At 26.6% G+C, this 15,521-nt stretch overlaps 1 long non-coding RNA gene across 1 annotated transcript; it reads right to left on the bottom strand.

Moving 5' to 3' along the window:
* Nucleotides 1–2,096: 2,096 nt before the first annotated feature.
* Nucleotides 2,097–3,026, bottom strand: LOC145970247 (uncharacterized). Its single transcript, XR_014438360.1, has 3 exons — nucleotides 2,964–3,026; nucleotides 2,469–2,538; nucleotides 2,097–2,157 (listed from the first exon to the last, which is right to left on the bottom strand). It is a non-coding gene; the product is annotated as an uncharacterized LOC145970247 (long non-coding RNA).
* Between the last annotated feature and the right edge of the window lie 12,495 nt (nucleotides 3,027–15,521).

The following is a 15,521-nucleotide window of genomic DNA, read 5'->3' as shown; positions in this document are numbered from 1 at the left end:
GATAGAGCAAGCTTCGATGTAAATCAAAGATTAAATTAAATAATTTAATAAATTTAAGACAAAATAAATCACGATTTAAAATTTGCGAGAAAACACGACGAATAAATAAATCGACAATATTCGTTTGCGATTAATACACAATTTTATATAAATGTCGTGATTGAGAAAATACATATTGAAAATACATATTGTATTTCGCGTATGATTAGTTAAATAAAATAAAATAAATCTTAAAACTTTACAATTCTAAATATAATTAAAATATAATTAATATATAATTAAAAAATTGCATTATCGCCATGTTTAATAGAAAATAACGAATGATTTTATCAAAATCCCCCTAAAAATCGATATAATAATTACAGTTTAATAAAGTTTATATAATGTAAATAATTGCAATTAAAACAGTCATTATTAAAATTATCGATCGTCTTTTAAATAGTAAAAAAAATATTTGCATTACTATTAAAGACTAAAGCGCAGACTATTAAAGATAATATATTCGATTTATTCAAATATTTAATAACATAAATAATTTGATATTGAGATAGCATTAACACATTTGGATTTAATATTATTAAACTTAATACGCATATATTTTTAATTCTTGAAATAAAATATAACATGTTAAGATATAAACATTAATAATTATGCAATTTCTTTAATATTTCTGAAAATAATTTTAATAATTTAAATTTCATTTTTAAAACATTTTTATTTTTAAAACATCTTACAATTGTATTGTATTTCATAATGATAATATCAATATTAGATTATATTTAAGATACAATTATAACTATTTACAAGTTTATGATGCTATCAATATCAAATAAATATATTCAATTTATTCAAATGTTTAATAACATAAATAATTTGATATTGACAGCAGTAACATTTGGATTTAATATTATTTAACTTAATACACATATATTTTTAATATATTTTTAAAATAAAATATAACATGTTAAGATATTTCTTAAACATTAATAATTATGCAATTTCTTTAATATTCCTGAAAATTTTGAAAATTTAAATAATTTTATTTTTAAAACATTTTTATTTTTATTTTTAACATGTTATATTTATTTTTACAACATTTTTAAAAATAAATTCAATTTAATTAAAATAATTTTAATTTATACCTAGGATTATTGGAATATTAAAAGAATTGAAAGAAATAATGATCTTAACAACCTTATAAGTCCTAACAACCCTATGATCTTAACAACCCTATGAATCCTAACAACCCTACTTCCTGATTAACGAAAATTATTCGAGATTTGGGGAACCTATCTCTAATCATATATATTTTAATCAATACCCTAATTACATTCCCTAACCGCGTGCGAGCTTTTCTTCAGGCCAGTTGACCCTACCTTTCGTTGATCCTGACCACTTTCTCGCTCGATCTCTAATCAGAGATCGAAAAAGAAGATAAAAACTCCTTCTTTTGCCGGTTAATTACCGTAACAGCGTAAATGTTTCACGCTCATCGTAACGATCGTTCGATTTTACGATCGTTCGTATATTTAAATATAACTTTATTTTGACTAAAATAAAGCCAAAAAATTTCAATAACAAATTTCTATATATTATATGAAATTGCTAACACGGCTATATGGTAAGTTATTTATTATCATGTTACAAGTTATTTAATGAATTAATCATTTGGCTTTATATTAAGTTAAAGTAAAGTTTAAAACTAATGAAACAAATTCTACAAATTCTACAAACAAATTCTACGATGGATGAGCTAAGAAATTAGAATAAGTTAAATGCGCGTATAAAAATAAAGTAGCATCAGAAATTGATAAAATTGATAGAATTATTAATGCGTGTTTTTTATTTAATAAATTAGACAACATCTTTATAAAAAAACTTTTCTTGATCTTCTTTTTCTAATTAATACTTCAATATATTTTTGCAATAGATGCAAAGCATCTCGAAAGAACTTATTAAAAGTTATTTAATTTAATCTATCCTAGCTCATCCATTTTAAGGCAACGGATTTATCTACAATCTACATTCTACAATCTACAATCTATATCTACATCTACATCTACAATCTCTACAAATCCGTTACCTTAAAGTTAAATAAAAGTTTTTCTCACTCACCGGCACTGATGCGCAACAGCGGAGTTATCGAAGCTACGTTGTCTATAACATACAAATATAAAATTCATTTATAATAATGCTCAAAATGCAATCAATATTTAAAAAAAATTTTATTGTAAGGAATTTTATATCCGATGTGTAAAATAATAAGCAGAGATAAACACGTCTGGAAAAATTTTATAAATTTTGAAACTGTTTTTAAATAAAAACTTTTATATAATTTTTATAAAAATCATTCTCTCTCTAATTTTTTCTTTAATTCATTTAAATAATAAGATCGGATTATTGTTCGTTTATAACAATTTATACAATTGATATATTGAACAATTGATATACAAATAATAGATACTCACCATCAGGTTGCTCCGCCGATGCAAGATGCCTCTCCCAGGCCTCCTCCTCCTCTCACAATAGTTCATTGATCTGTAACATACAAAGAAGATTCCAATTGTAGTCACGGTCAAAAAATTAACATTTCAAAAAATTATTATTATATGCATTTAATTTTATATCCGACTCATATAACAATAAGCAGATAAACAATTTTATAAATTTTGAAAAAGATTCTACTAAAGATTTAACTAATAATTTAATATTTCTATTAATAAGTTTATAATTATAATTCTATTAATAAATTATAATTCTTTTTAATAAGTTTAATGATTTAATAATTCTATTAAAAGCTATTCGAAAGTAAAAACTTTTAGATTACAGTTTTCATGTAAAAATTTCTCACTTTTTCTCTTGTTTAAGTCATGTAAATAAAAAGTTAAATTACGCGATTAATTACTTACTTTAAATCTCGCGTACGCAATTAATAAATTATATATAAGCGATAATTTATTTACCATAGAATTGCTTTACCGGTGCCTGATGTTTCTCCCAGGCCTCCTCCTTCTCTGATGTTGTTAACGCGCGATACTTTCAACGGCACTCCCGCACTCACGAGCGATATTTTTATATCGCTATTTTCGCTATTTTACGCGCGATACTTAATGGTGTCCGCACTATTTCGATGCGATTAAAAATTTTATATTTGATCGCGCGATGTATATACTTAATATGTATATACTTTGAACGGCACTCCCGGTTTCGGTACGAGCGAAAATCCCATTTCACTTACGAGATTCAACTTCGAGTCAACAGGTCGGGAATGCAACGATACAACGAGCAAGGACTAGGCCCAAACCGGAAAGAAGACGAAACGATTGACGGAAATAGAGGAAAATGAAGTTCACCAGCTCTTTTTCGCGCATAATTATCCTATCTCGTATCGAACCTGGACCCGCTAAGCACGATTTCAGGTGACCCGCACGGATGCTATATCACTAGCGCAGTACACAAGGCTGGTAGACGGTAAAAGAAGAGGATACCCACATTTTTTAAATGCTAACATTCAGCAATTTAGAAAATGGGGAGGCAACCCCTTTTACCGAGCGAAAATCGTGCCTAGGGGAATCCACTCGACTCCTCGACAGGGTTAACACACGCTGGGCGTGTGGCTGTAGACGAGCAAAGAGAAGGGACTCATTAACGACCATTCCGAACAATCGATCGAGTCCTAGACAATTCGGGCCGAATCACTTGACGAAGTAGAGCGTGACCATCACTAAGCCGATCGAGCGCGAAGCTCGAACCCGCGCGCCCATGTACATTTTGTACTGGACATACGTTCTGCGCGGCCGGCATCACCAAGTGCCGCGATGCACAAGGCGCGAGTGTACGTTGCATAGCAACGTGTGCAAACTCGGTGAAACATCCCAGTTAATTGGCATCGGAAGTAGAGACTCGTGACAATAAATGAAATTGGGATTTTTATATGAAAAAGTCCAAAAGTTCCGCGAAAACGCGACGACGCGAGAATACCTACTACAACGCGAAAACGCGACGCGTTGACGAAGCGCTTGCCGTCCGCGGCACGTTGACGGCACCGATGACGCGAAAGGGTACTTAGCTTCCCATTCAGGCACCTTAAGATTTATCATAAATAGAAAAATTTAAGATAAACCTCAAGGCACCATCCAAGTACTAAGCCCTCCCACCGCGACAAGGTGTACCCCATGGGAGGGTTATATCATATATAATTTTATATATAATATAATATATAATTTATTTTGTAATATACTATTTGAATTTTAATTTGCAAATATAAACGATAAATAAAAATATAAAAGATAAGAGAAAATCTATTATATAAAACAATGTTCAAAATAATTGATTTTAAAACTAATTATTGCGCGCAATTAATTTTTATTTTTAAATAGATATATTTTAATGTTATAAATCGTAATTACAAAATAATTTATATTTCTTAGATATAAACTTTTAAAAATATGATAAATCAAAAAATTTCTATTTTTTTCTATTTTTTCTGCGTTACAATTTAAAATTACTATTGAATCACAATTAAAGAAATAAAACCAAACGAGAAATATATTTTAAATACTATTTATATACTATTGATAAATAATTTATATATTGTTGCGTCCGCGGAACGATATATATCGAACACGCGCGACACAATCGATCGGCACACGCTGACGATCGCGCAGTAAATAATAACGCGGTTTATATATAAGGTACACAAGAACTTTAATAAACCACGAGTAACATACAAGAATTCAGAATAATCGTAAAACGGATCACGGATAGACGCGCGTTCGCATAGTTTGACAGCTGGGCTCAGACTCTCTGAGAGTCGTTGTTTATAACAATATCTTGACAACGCGCGCGGAAACGATCTTCTTCGAAAGAATCCAACGGGTGACGAATACATTCAGCGGGACGGGACGCGGGGACGCAACAATATAATAAATAATGAATGTGATAAATAATTTATATTAATGACTTAGATCATATCTTATTGATCCATCCACTTCCAAAACCTCCTTTTTTCTTTTGCTTTTTTCGCTTTTTCCTCGTCGGCACTTCAATCCTCGTTGCACTCATTTGAATTCTTCGTTGCACTTACACTCATTCACGAAAAGTTTCTTGTTGCACTTGCAATTGTGTTTAGAGATAGAATTTGATAATATATGAAACGTCTCACATCACTACTTCACTGCTCAAGAGCCACTGAGCGAATGATCGTAAGTCGGAAACATTATCGCGGTACTGTTTATATCGCCGAGATCGATTTATACTATGTTATTGTTATAATTCATCGTTGAAATTTTCTATGAATAATTGCCGATTAAGAAAATTTAAAGCATTGGTCAAAATTTATTTAATTCTAATAAGTATCATTAAGGAAATTATTATAATGAGCATCAATAATTGAAAGATCATAACAAAATTAATTCTTTTATCACCTTTTATGTATCCCCTATTTCAATTTTTATTCCCAGTAATTAATGATTGCGATTCGATATAGATTTATCATTGCGATACAATTTCATGTCGTTAATTAATTTTTAATTTATTAATTTTTATTTATATTTATAGCAAATTATGTTTCAATACTAATCGTAATCGTGTTTAGTAAAAAAATTACAATATACGAAGCGTTTCTTACCACTACTTTATTACTCGAGAGTCACCGTGCGAATGATGACAAAGCGGTAACGTATAGCGCGCTACTGTTTATATTTTATATTGCCAAAGTCAAACGCCGTGTTATCGTTAATTCCTTGCTGAAATATTTTATACATTATAAAATATACATTAACGCAGAATATTAAATTAATGAAATATTTTAATTTATTCATTAAAATTGATTATTTATTAAACAATTTATCACGGAGCCTTTCGTTATGCTAATTATTTGCATCTATAATTCGATTGTTTTACTCCGTGTTCTCTCACAATCCAAATTATATATAGATTATCAAGTAGAACGATAAAGTAACACGGACGAAATATATTTGTGACTCTAAATATTAAAATAATAATTATTGTCCGTAAAAATCGCAACGATCGAAGTGATTATTTAATATGTTGGATTTCTATAATTTAATCGATTCTCGATTAAATTGTGTGTTTAATTAACAAGGATTGAGAAAATTGAAAGCATTGGTCGAAATATGTTTAATTCTAATATTGTTAAAGAAATATTATAATAAGCAGCAAAGATTGAAAGATCATAGCATAATTAATTCTCATATTCTCTTTTATGTATTCCATGTTTCAATTTTTAATCGCGGTAATGAATGATTGCGATTCGATAAAGATTTATCGTTGCGATACAATTTCATGTCGTTAATTAACTTTTAATTAATTAATTTTTATTAATATTTATAGTAAATTATGTTTCGATACTAATCGTAATCGTGTTTAGTAAAAGAATTACAATATACGATGTGTTTCTCACCACTACTTTATTATTTGAGAGTCACCGTGCGAATGATGACAAAGCCGTAACGTATAGCGCGCTACTGTTTATATTTTAATATTGCCAAAGTCGAACGCCGTGTTATCGATAATTCGTTGCTAAATATATATTATAAATCTTTTATATATTATAAAATATACATTAACGCAGAATATTAAATTAATGAAGTATTCTAATTTATTAATTAAAACTGATTATTTATTAAACAATTTATCACGGAGCCTTTCGTTATGCTAATTATTTGCATCTATAATTCGATTGTTTTACTTTGTGTTCTCTCATAATCCTAATGATATTTAGATTGTCAAGTAGAACGATAAAGTAACACGGATGAAATACATTTGTGACTCTAAGTATTAAAATAAAAATTATTTTGTTCGTAAAGATCGCAACAATCGAAATGATTATTTAATATTTTGGATTCCTATCATTTAATCGATTAAATTATATATTGTTTAATTAACAAGGATTAATCCCCTTTTATGTATCCCCTGTTTCAATTTTTATTCGCAGTAATAAATGTTTACGATCCGATAAAGATTTATCGTTGCGATACAATTTCATGTCGTTAATTAACTTTTAATTAATTAATTTTTATTAATATTTATAGCAAATTATGTTTCGATACTAATCGTAATCGTGTTTAGTAAAAGAATTACAATATACGATGTGTTTCTCATCACTACTTTATTATTCGAGAGTCACCGTGCGAATGATGACAAAGCCGTAACGTATAGCGCGCTACTGTTTATATTTTAATATTGCCAAAGTCGAACGCCGTGTTATCGATAATTCGTTGCTAAATATATATTATAAATCTTTTATATATTATAAAATATACATTAACGCATAATATTAAATTAATGAAGTATTCTAATTTATTAATTAAAACTGATTATTTATTAAACAATTTATCACGGAGCCTTTCGTTATGCTAATTATTTGCATCTATAATTCGATTGTTTTACTTTGTGTTCTCTCACAATCCTAATGATATTTAGATTGTCAAGTAGAACGATAAAGTAACACGGATGAAATACATTTGTGACTCTAAGTATTAAAATAAAAATTATTTTGTTCGTAAAGATCGCAACAATCGAAATGATTATTTAATATTTTGGATTCCTATCATTTAATCGATTAAATTATATATTGTTTAATTAACAAGGATTAATCCCCTTTTATGTATCCCCTGTTTCAATTTTTACTCCCAGTAATAAATGTTTACGATCCGATAAAGATTTATCGTTGCGATACAATTTCATGTCGTTAATTAACTTTTAATTAATTAATTTTTATTAATATTTATAGTAAATTATGTTTCGATACTAATCGTAATCGTGTTTAGTAAAAGAATTACAATATACGATGTGTTTCTCACCACTACTTTATTATTCGAGAGTCACCGTGCGAATGATGACAAAGCCGTAACGTATAGCGCGCTACTGTTTATATTTTAATATTGCCAAAGTCGAACACCATGTTAACGATAATTCGTTGCCGAAATATTTTACGGACTATAACATATACTGTTATACATGAGAATATTAAATTGCAGGAGTTTTTTAATTTATAGATTAATTAATCAATTATTTATTAAACAATTAATTGACATAGCATTTCGCATCATTACTTTACTGCTCGCGTGTCACCGAGCAAATAATAGCAAAACCATAACATACAAACAATAGCACGCTATTGTTTATGTCGTCAAAGTCGAACATAATGTTATTGATAATTCATTGCCGAAATATTTTATATACTATAAAGTATATATATATACACACGAACGGAATTAAATTATAGAACTATTTTAATTTATTAATTAAAATTGATTATTTATTAATCAAATCATGACGGAGCCTTTCGTAATACTAATTATTTGCATATATAATTCAATTGTTTTATTGAGTTCTCTCATAATCCAAATTATATTTAGATTGTCAAGTAGAATGATAAAGTAACATGGATGAAATACATTTGAGTCTAAATATCATTAAAATAATAATTATTGCCCATAAAGCTCGCAACAAAACGATTATTTATTATCTTATTATTAGATTCCTATCACTTTAATTCTTGATTAAATTGTACACAATTGTAATATACATTTCGAGATCTATCATCGCGACGTAATTTTACGCATTATTTAGCATATATGAAATTAAGTATTAATCATATCAAATTATTTCTTAATGTACTTATCAAATTAATCGCGTTTGAAAAAGAAATTTGATGAAGCTCCCATCACTATTTTGTACGAATTCATTGCGCTAATGATAACAGAACCAAAGCACGTAAATATTAATGCGCTATATATATATGTTGCAAAGATCGGGCGCGGTATTATTATTAATTTGTTGCAAAAATATTTTATATATTATAGCATACATATACGCGAAATATTAAATTAATTTAGAGAAGTATTTTAAATTATTGATTAATTTATTATATACGATTGATGTATCACGAATCTTTATATTAATCTCGACTTTGCGATTTAACTGTCAGATAAAAGAAACGATAATAAACGAAATAAGCGTATTTAGTCAAGTTAATAATTTTTTTTCTTTGTATAATATCTTGTATAATATCTAGGGAGGGCTTCAGTTGCCTGCATTCCCGATTGCCAGCTGCTTCGTTTGCGTACAACATTTTGCCGACAGCTTCTTTTGCCAACATTCCCGATTGCCTACATCCCGATTGCCTACATGTATTATTGCATACACAAAAAAAATAAAGATACGAAAGTACGATTGCACACATGACATTATTGCACACATACACATTGCACACATAATATTACATATAGTCATATTGTTTAATAAATAATCATAATTGTTTAATAAAATAATCATAATTGTTTAATAAATAATCAATTTTAACATATGTCAAGATTATTATATAAATAAAACATTTACAAAATTTTCTTTTTTAAGAAAGAGTTTCAATATCATAATTCAAAATGAATCACTATCAAGACTGAAAAAAGAACAAACAATGTTTATTTTAAAAATAATATATAAATATGATAAATAATAAAATTACTTATCGCATATGTGTATGTGTGTTCCGTACGTTGCACAATGCTTTTCCAGATTTTTTTCTCTTTTCTTCAGATTTGTCATTTCGTTACATATAATTATATTATTAAGAAAGTTAATTAATCATACGTTAAAAATGTAATAATATATCTTCAACACCCCCTCTTCTGAGCGACCATAAAATCATAAAAAATTATTTAACGCTACTAGTAATTAAATCTCTTTGTAAAATGAAAGAGAATATTGTTCGTACTATAAGAAAATTATAATATAATAAACTACGGTTTCAAAAATCGTACAACACTTCAAAAAAATACGTTAAAAATATGACAATAATTTAATCAAGTGACTATGAAATCATGAAAATTTTATTATCTCTATTATCTCTGCTAATTATAAAAACTTTACTAATGATTATTTATAACATAAAAGAAGAAACTGTTCGAAACTGTACAAAAATTATAATAGAATATACAAAGCACTTGAAAATCGATAATTCTATGCGATAATTCTTTGTATATAAGATTTAGATTGATATAATTTAAATTTATAACTTTTTTAGAAATTAAAATAATTTAATATTATAATTGCACTACACGATGTTGAGAGAGAATATAAAAAAGAAAGTTAGTGTATAAAACAAATCTTAAATATTTATCTTATCTTTTTAAAAATATGTAATTGCAATTATATTAAATTGTAAAAGTATTTTAAGTTATAAATTAATTGTCGATTCTTAAAAATATTATATGTCGATTCTCCAAATTATGTATAATTATGAATATTATAGTCTATTGTGCCTCTTTTCCGCCATGATAATTAGTTATCTCATTATGCCTACAGGAGACCGCACATAGCTTTACAATTCAACAATAGTAAAAAAATAAAATACACTTGTTTATAATTAATAATGAATAATTTTTTTGCTACGTTGACGAATTCTTCATTTCTCTCTTTCTCTCTTTCTCTCTCTCTCTCTCTCTTTTTGAATATATTAAAGATTCCTTTATAACTATATAAATTTTACAAAACGTATAACTATTAATATTTATAATTAAAAATTAATTAAAAAATTGACAAGTGCTAGTAAAAGCGATTCCATGGAGATTCTCAATCTTCTCTTTGTAGAATGCCTCTAAGTCGCGCTGTTGGTAAGAACATAGTTCAGTATTATCAATAAATGATATAATATAATGGAGTTTATAATCAGACTCCCATATTCTCATTGGATCTATATATTTCCTTTGTCTGAAGTATATGTATTTTTTTAAATATCCACATAATATATATAAAAATAACCAACAATATTCATTTTGTCCATGCGTGGAACAAACGTAGCAAGCCTTGTTAAGTACCACCATCTGCATCCATTTTAGAAACTACCTAGCATTATATAATCCAATCAATTTTTTTATTTTATGGTATGATTACTTGGTACACATTTAAATTATAAATTATAAGTTATAAATACGTATTTTCCGTCTATAGATTTAATTGTATATTTTGATAACTGCGTGTATAATCTTTTTCTACTATAGTATGTATATATATATATATATATATATATATATATATATATATATATATCATGCACATCAATATATTATTATTGGAATACATTTATATACGCATGTATACGTAAAAGTTATTGTAAATAAAGAGAGGGAAAAGCATAAAATAATCTTTAATAGACTTAATTTTTCATAATTAAAAATAATATCAGAAATGAATCAATTATTTTTAACAAGATAAATAAACATTTTATTTTGTATGACATTTTTAATAATTTTTACTAAATATTGTACGTGCATATTTTGCTAAATATTTTACTAAGCAAAATATAAATATTATATATTCTATATATAATATAAAATATATTTTATTTTGTATGACATTTTTAATAATTTTTACTAAATATTGTACGTGCATATTTTGCTAAATATTTTACTAAGCAAAATATAAATATTATATATTCTATATATAATATAAAATATATTTGCGATTAAAAAATTAAATATTTTTTTTCCTTATTCTTCTTGTTAGACTAAATGTATTAATTTATCAAGTATCAAATAATACTTTATATATATATATATATATATATATATATATATATATATATATATACATATTAAAATAAATAAAAGAATCTCCTAAGATTACATGCAATTTGTGTATATATGTCAATTATTGCGTACATAATTGACGTATATACACAAATTGCATGTAATCTTAGGAGATATATACATATATATAATTTTTATCATATATATATATATACATATATATAATTTTTTTAAATAGAAAATTTTACAGAATCTGCATAAAAATATATATTTCTCTCTTTTAAAATTGTTAATATTCTCTTATTTAAAGCTCTCAAAAAAATCTTGAATTAATGCGCATACGCATATATTAATTATACAATAATTAATATATAAATAATAAAACTCACTTCAGAGTTGTTTCACCGGTATCTGACAAGCCTTTTCCTTCTTTCAAATTGCCATTACGATTCGTTGATTCACACGTTATCATTCTCTTGATAAGTTCATATACTTTACTCGCGAAAGTTTATATTGCTTATTACGCACGGCTTTGTGCGACACACCCAAATTCACGATAAAAACGTACACACGATACTTTGTATGACATTTTCAAATTCTTTCAGGCATTAATGCGAAATCGAAATGTTATGCGAAGATGCAACAAACTGTAATACACTCATGCACTAATATTCACTCAATGCAAGAAATACACTCACTGAATTATTTGTGTGTCGCGATAATATTGTGTTTTGGAGTACTTTAGAGAGAAGGATCTTCCAGATATTAATCCCTTCTCCCAACATTAAAGTGCACCCGTTTTAGAAAGATTATTATATAATTTTTTTTTAATATATATTTTGTAATATATTATAATTTGTGACGTATTTGATTTAAAAAATGAGAAATTTTATTTATATCTCATTCTGCTCTTTGTGAAGTGAATAAATGTACAATTAAAGATTAATGATAAATATTCGCGGATTATTATATTCGAAAATAATTAAATTTATCAATTGTTATACAACAGCTTTCTATCCTACAGCTTTTAAATCCCACAATAAATAACAATACATAAGTAATGAATGCTAAACACTATGCAAATTTATTGTTGTCGTGATATATTTAACGCAATACAGCAATTTGTAATATATTTTTAAACTTTAAATTAATTAAACGATTGATACATTACTTTTCATTATTTTAATGTGTTTAATTTAATTACTTTTATTCGATCTTGCAATTTGTATTTATTATGTGTTTTCAATTCGAATGACAAATTACACTTCAAATCAACGGAAAATTTAAAAAGCATCACAAAATATATTTGATTTTAAACATTGTTTGAAATAATTATTGTTATAAGAATCACAACAAAATGATAATGTATAATTTTTATTTTTATTATGTATATATAATAAAACTCTATACTTAATATAATAAACTATAATAAATATACTTCGAATCTTATTTGAAATAATAAATGATCGCGGAAAATATGCACTTCAATAAAAATCTTTATTACTCAGTGACGTATCGTTTATCAAAGATTAATTAATCGTTAATCATGAAACAAAATTTCGCGATTTTTATCGCGTTTTCAAAAAAAAATTTGACAATATACGGAGTACCTGTCGCTACTACTTTATTGTTGGAATGTCGCCACACGAATGACAACAAAGCTGTAGTAGGTAAACAATAGCTCGCTATACGTCCCCAAGGCCGAACATCGTGTTATTATTAATTCTTGTCGAAATAAATATTTGACATATTTTATATAATTTTGCCGAAATATTTTATATTGTAAAATATAAATATGCAAAATACATTATGTTTCTTGAATTATTAATTTATTAATTCTCTTAATTATTAATTGCGATATATAATTAAATAGATACATTATTACAAGATCTTCCGTTATGTTATTTATTCTATGCTGGAATTTTATTACCCATCCTCAATTCGAATAGCAAATTACATTTGATTTGGCGAAGGATTTGAAGTATCGAAATATATTTGATTCCTAGCGCGTCATTGGGACAATAATTATTATATATTGCTCATAAGGATCATAAAATCGATAATTTTTATTTTTATTCAATTTTTATTTAAAATGATAAATAAATCGTAATAAATAATAAATAAATAAATAAAGGTACTTTGATGAAAATCTGTCATCGCGTCGTTTATAGAAAGTTTATTAAAAACACATTATTTTTCAATACTTGTCGCAAGCGCGTTTCAAATTAATTCAACAATATCTGGAACGTTTCGTATCACTCGAGTCGCGCCGCGCATATGACAACAAGATGACTGCGTGTTTTATAATAATAATATGTCAAGAAAACAATCAAATACTATATGATAATTTTACCGATTCAAAAAATATATTCAACATTTTATAATATAAATTCAGACAAAATATTTTTTGTGCTTTGCATTTTAAATTAATTAATTTTGATGAAACGAATAATCGCATATAAAAAGTTTTTTTCATTTTTCTTCATTTATTGCATTTTTCATTTATTTGAAGAATATGATTTGATGAAGAGAAAAATATTTATGTAAATTAATTTAATATTATTATTTTGAGACAAATTTTTATATTCCGGAAGGAATATAAAATTATATATCATTAATGAATTAAAAATCTTTTATTTAATTTTAATAAATCAGCGTCCATGTAGCACGTAATCGTACGTCTTCGTTCACGTGACTGAGCGCATTAGCTGTGTACCTGCGCTATCACGCGCGTGATAGTCACGACCTATCTCACTTCTCGCACCTCTACATGCATACAATTCATGCGACATTTCATTAATAAATCTTAAATATAGCTCGATAATAATTTTACATAATTTTATGAAAAATCAACAGAAAAAATTGAGCAACTTGAATTCATGATTGTGCGTCTTCTTGTGCATGTGGATATGATTGTTAGAATTTTTTGTTCATTAAAAAAGAGAGAACAATGTCTAAATATCATTATAAATATGATTAAAATCTCCTTAATTCTAAGACTAGTTGATTTGGAATTGATCTTCAAGTGATTTAATAAGAAAAATATTTGAGAAAAAGATTTTGAGAAAAAGAAACAGAATCGCATTCGTAAAATATTTTACATCATATAATTTAACGTTTTAATATTAAATGTACATAGCGGCAAAGATTTTTTCGTCTCGATTTACAACAGGACTCATTGTGATATAGAAAAATGCATGCTGTGTATTTTATTTATATTCGAATGATCGAGTCTGTCACAAAAATGCACATGTATATTGTTGTAAGCAAACAAATTTAATGCAGAATTGCAGCATAGAGAGATAAATACGAAAAAATTTAAATAGGAGTTACTAACGGAATTTGATTGTTTTCTTTTAACCCTGGAATTGTAAAATCTGCTTATGTAACTTTCTTAATTTGCCTTCGTTGAAAGTCGAAGAAACATTTAAATATTTATTAGTCTAAAATGCAAACAATTACGTACCATTATCATCGTTTACTCATTAATGTTTTCTATTTTTCCTATCATTAAAATATGTGTAGTAGTTTTATAAAAATATCTGAAAAATGAATTTGGCTACGTATATAGTATTTAAAATGAATACTTAAAAATGATGATGCTTAGTAAGATTTGATATATTTCGCACAAGAAACATTATTAGGCTTTTCTACAAATATAATCTACTTAAACTATTGAAATATTAGATTGCTTATATAAACTTATTAAGCTTAGTATTATTTATACGTAATATCCGATTATACTATTATGTCGTTAAAACTGTGTATTACATTGACTCTCCAAATCAATTAGATTTTTCCATAGAAAGTGCTCTAAATAGAAATAGAAAAAATTCCATAAATATGAGAGCAATGATCCTGTAGTTAAAGCGATGGTCGGTGACGATGGATCTGAGGGTGCGTGAAAGGAAGGGTGCTGACTGCCGAAGGAATCCAATTGCATCACGAAACGCTGCGTTGCAGAAT

Source organism: Camponotus vicinus, unplaced genomic scaffold (assembly GCF_025532165.1).
Source record: "Camponotus vicinus isolate PSW18456_S1 unplaced genomic scaffold, iyCamVici1.0 SCAF_4, whole genome shotgun sequence".
Lineage (NCBI taxonomy): Eukaryota > Metazoa > Arthropoda > Insecta > Hymenoptera > Formicidae > Camponotus > Camponotus vicinus.
The sequence above is the reverse complement of the archived record's forward strand: the minus strand, read 5'-3'. Positions and strand labels throughout refer to the sequence as shown.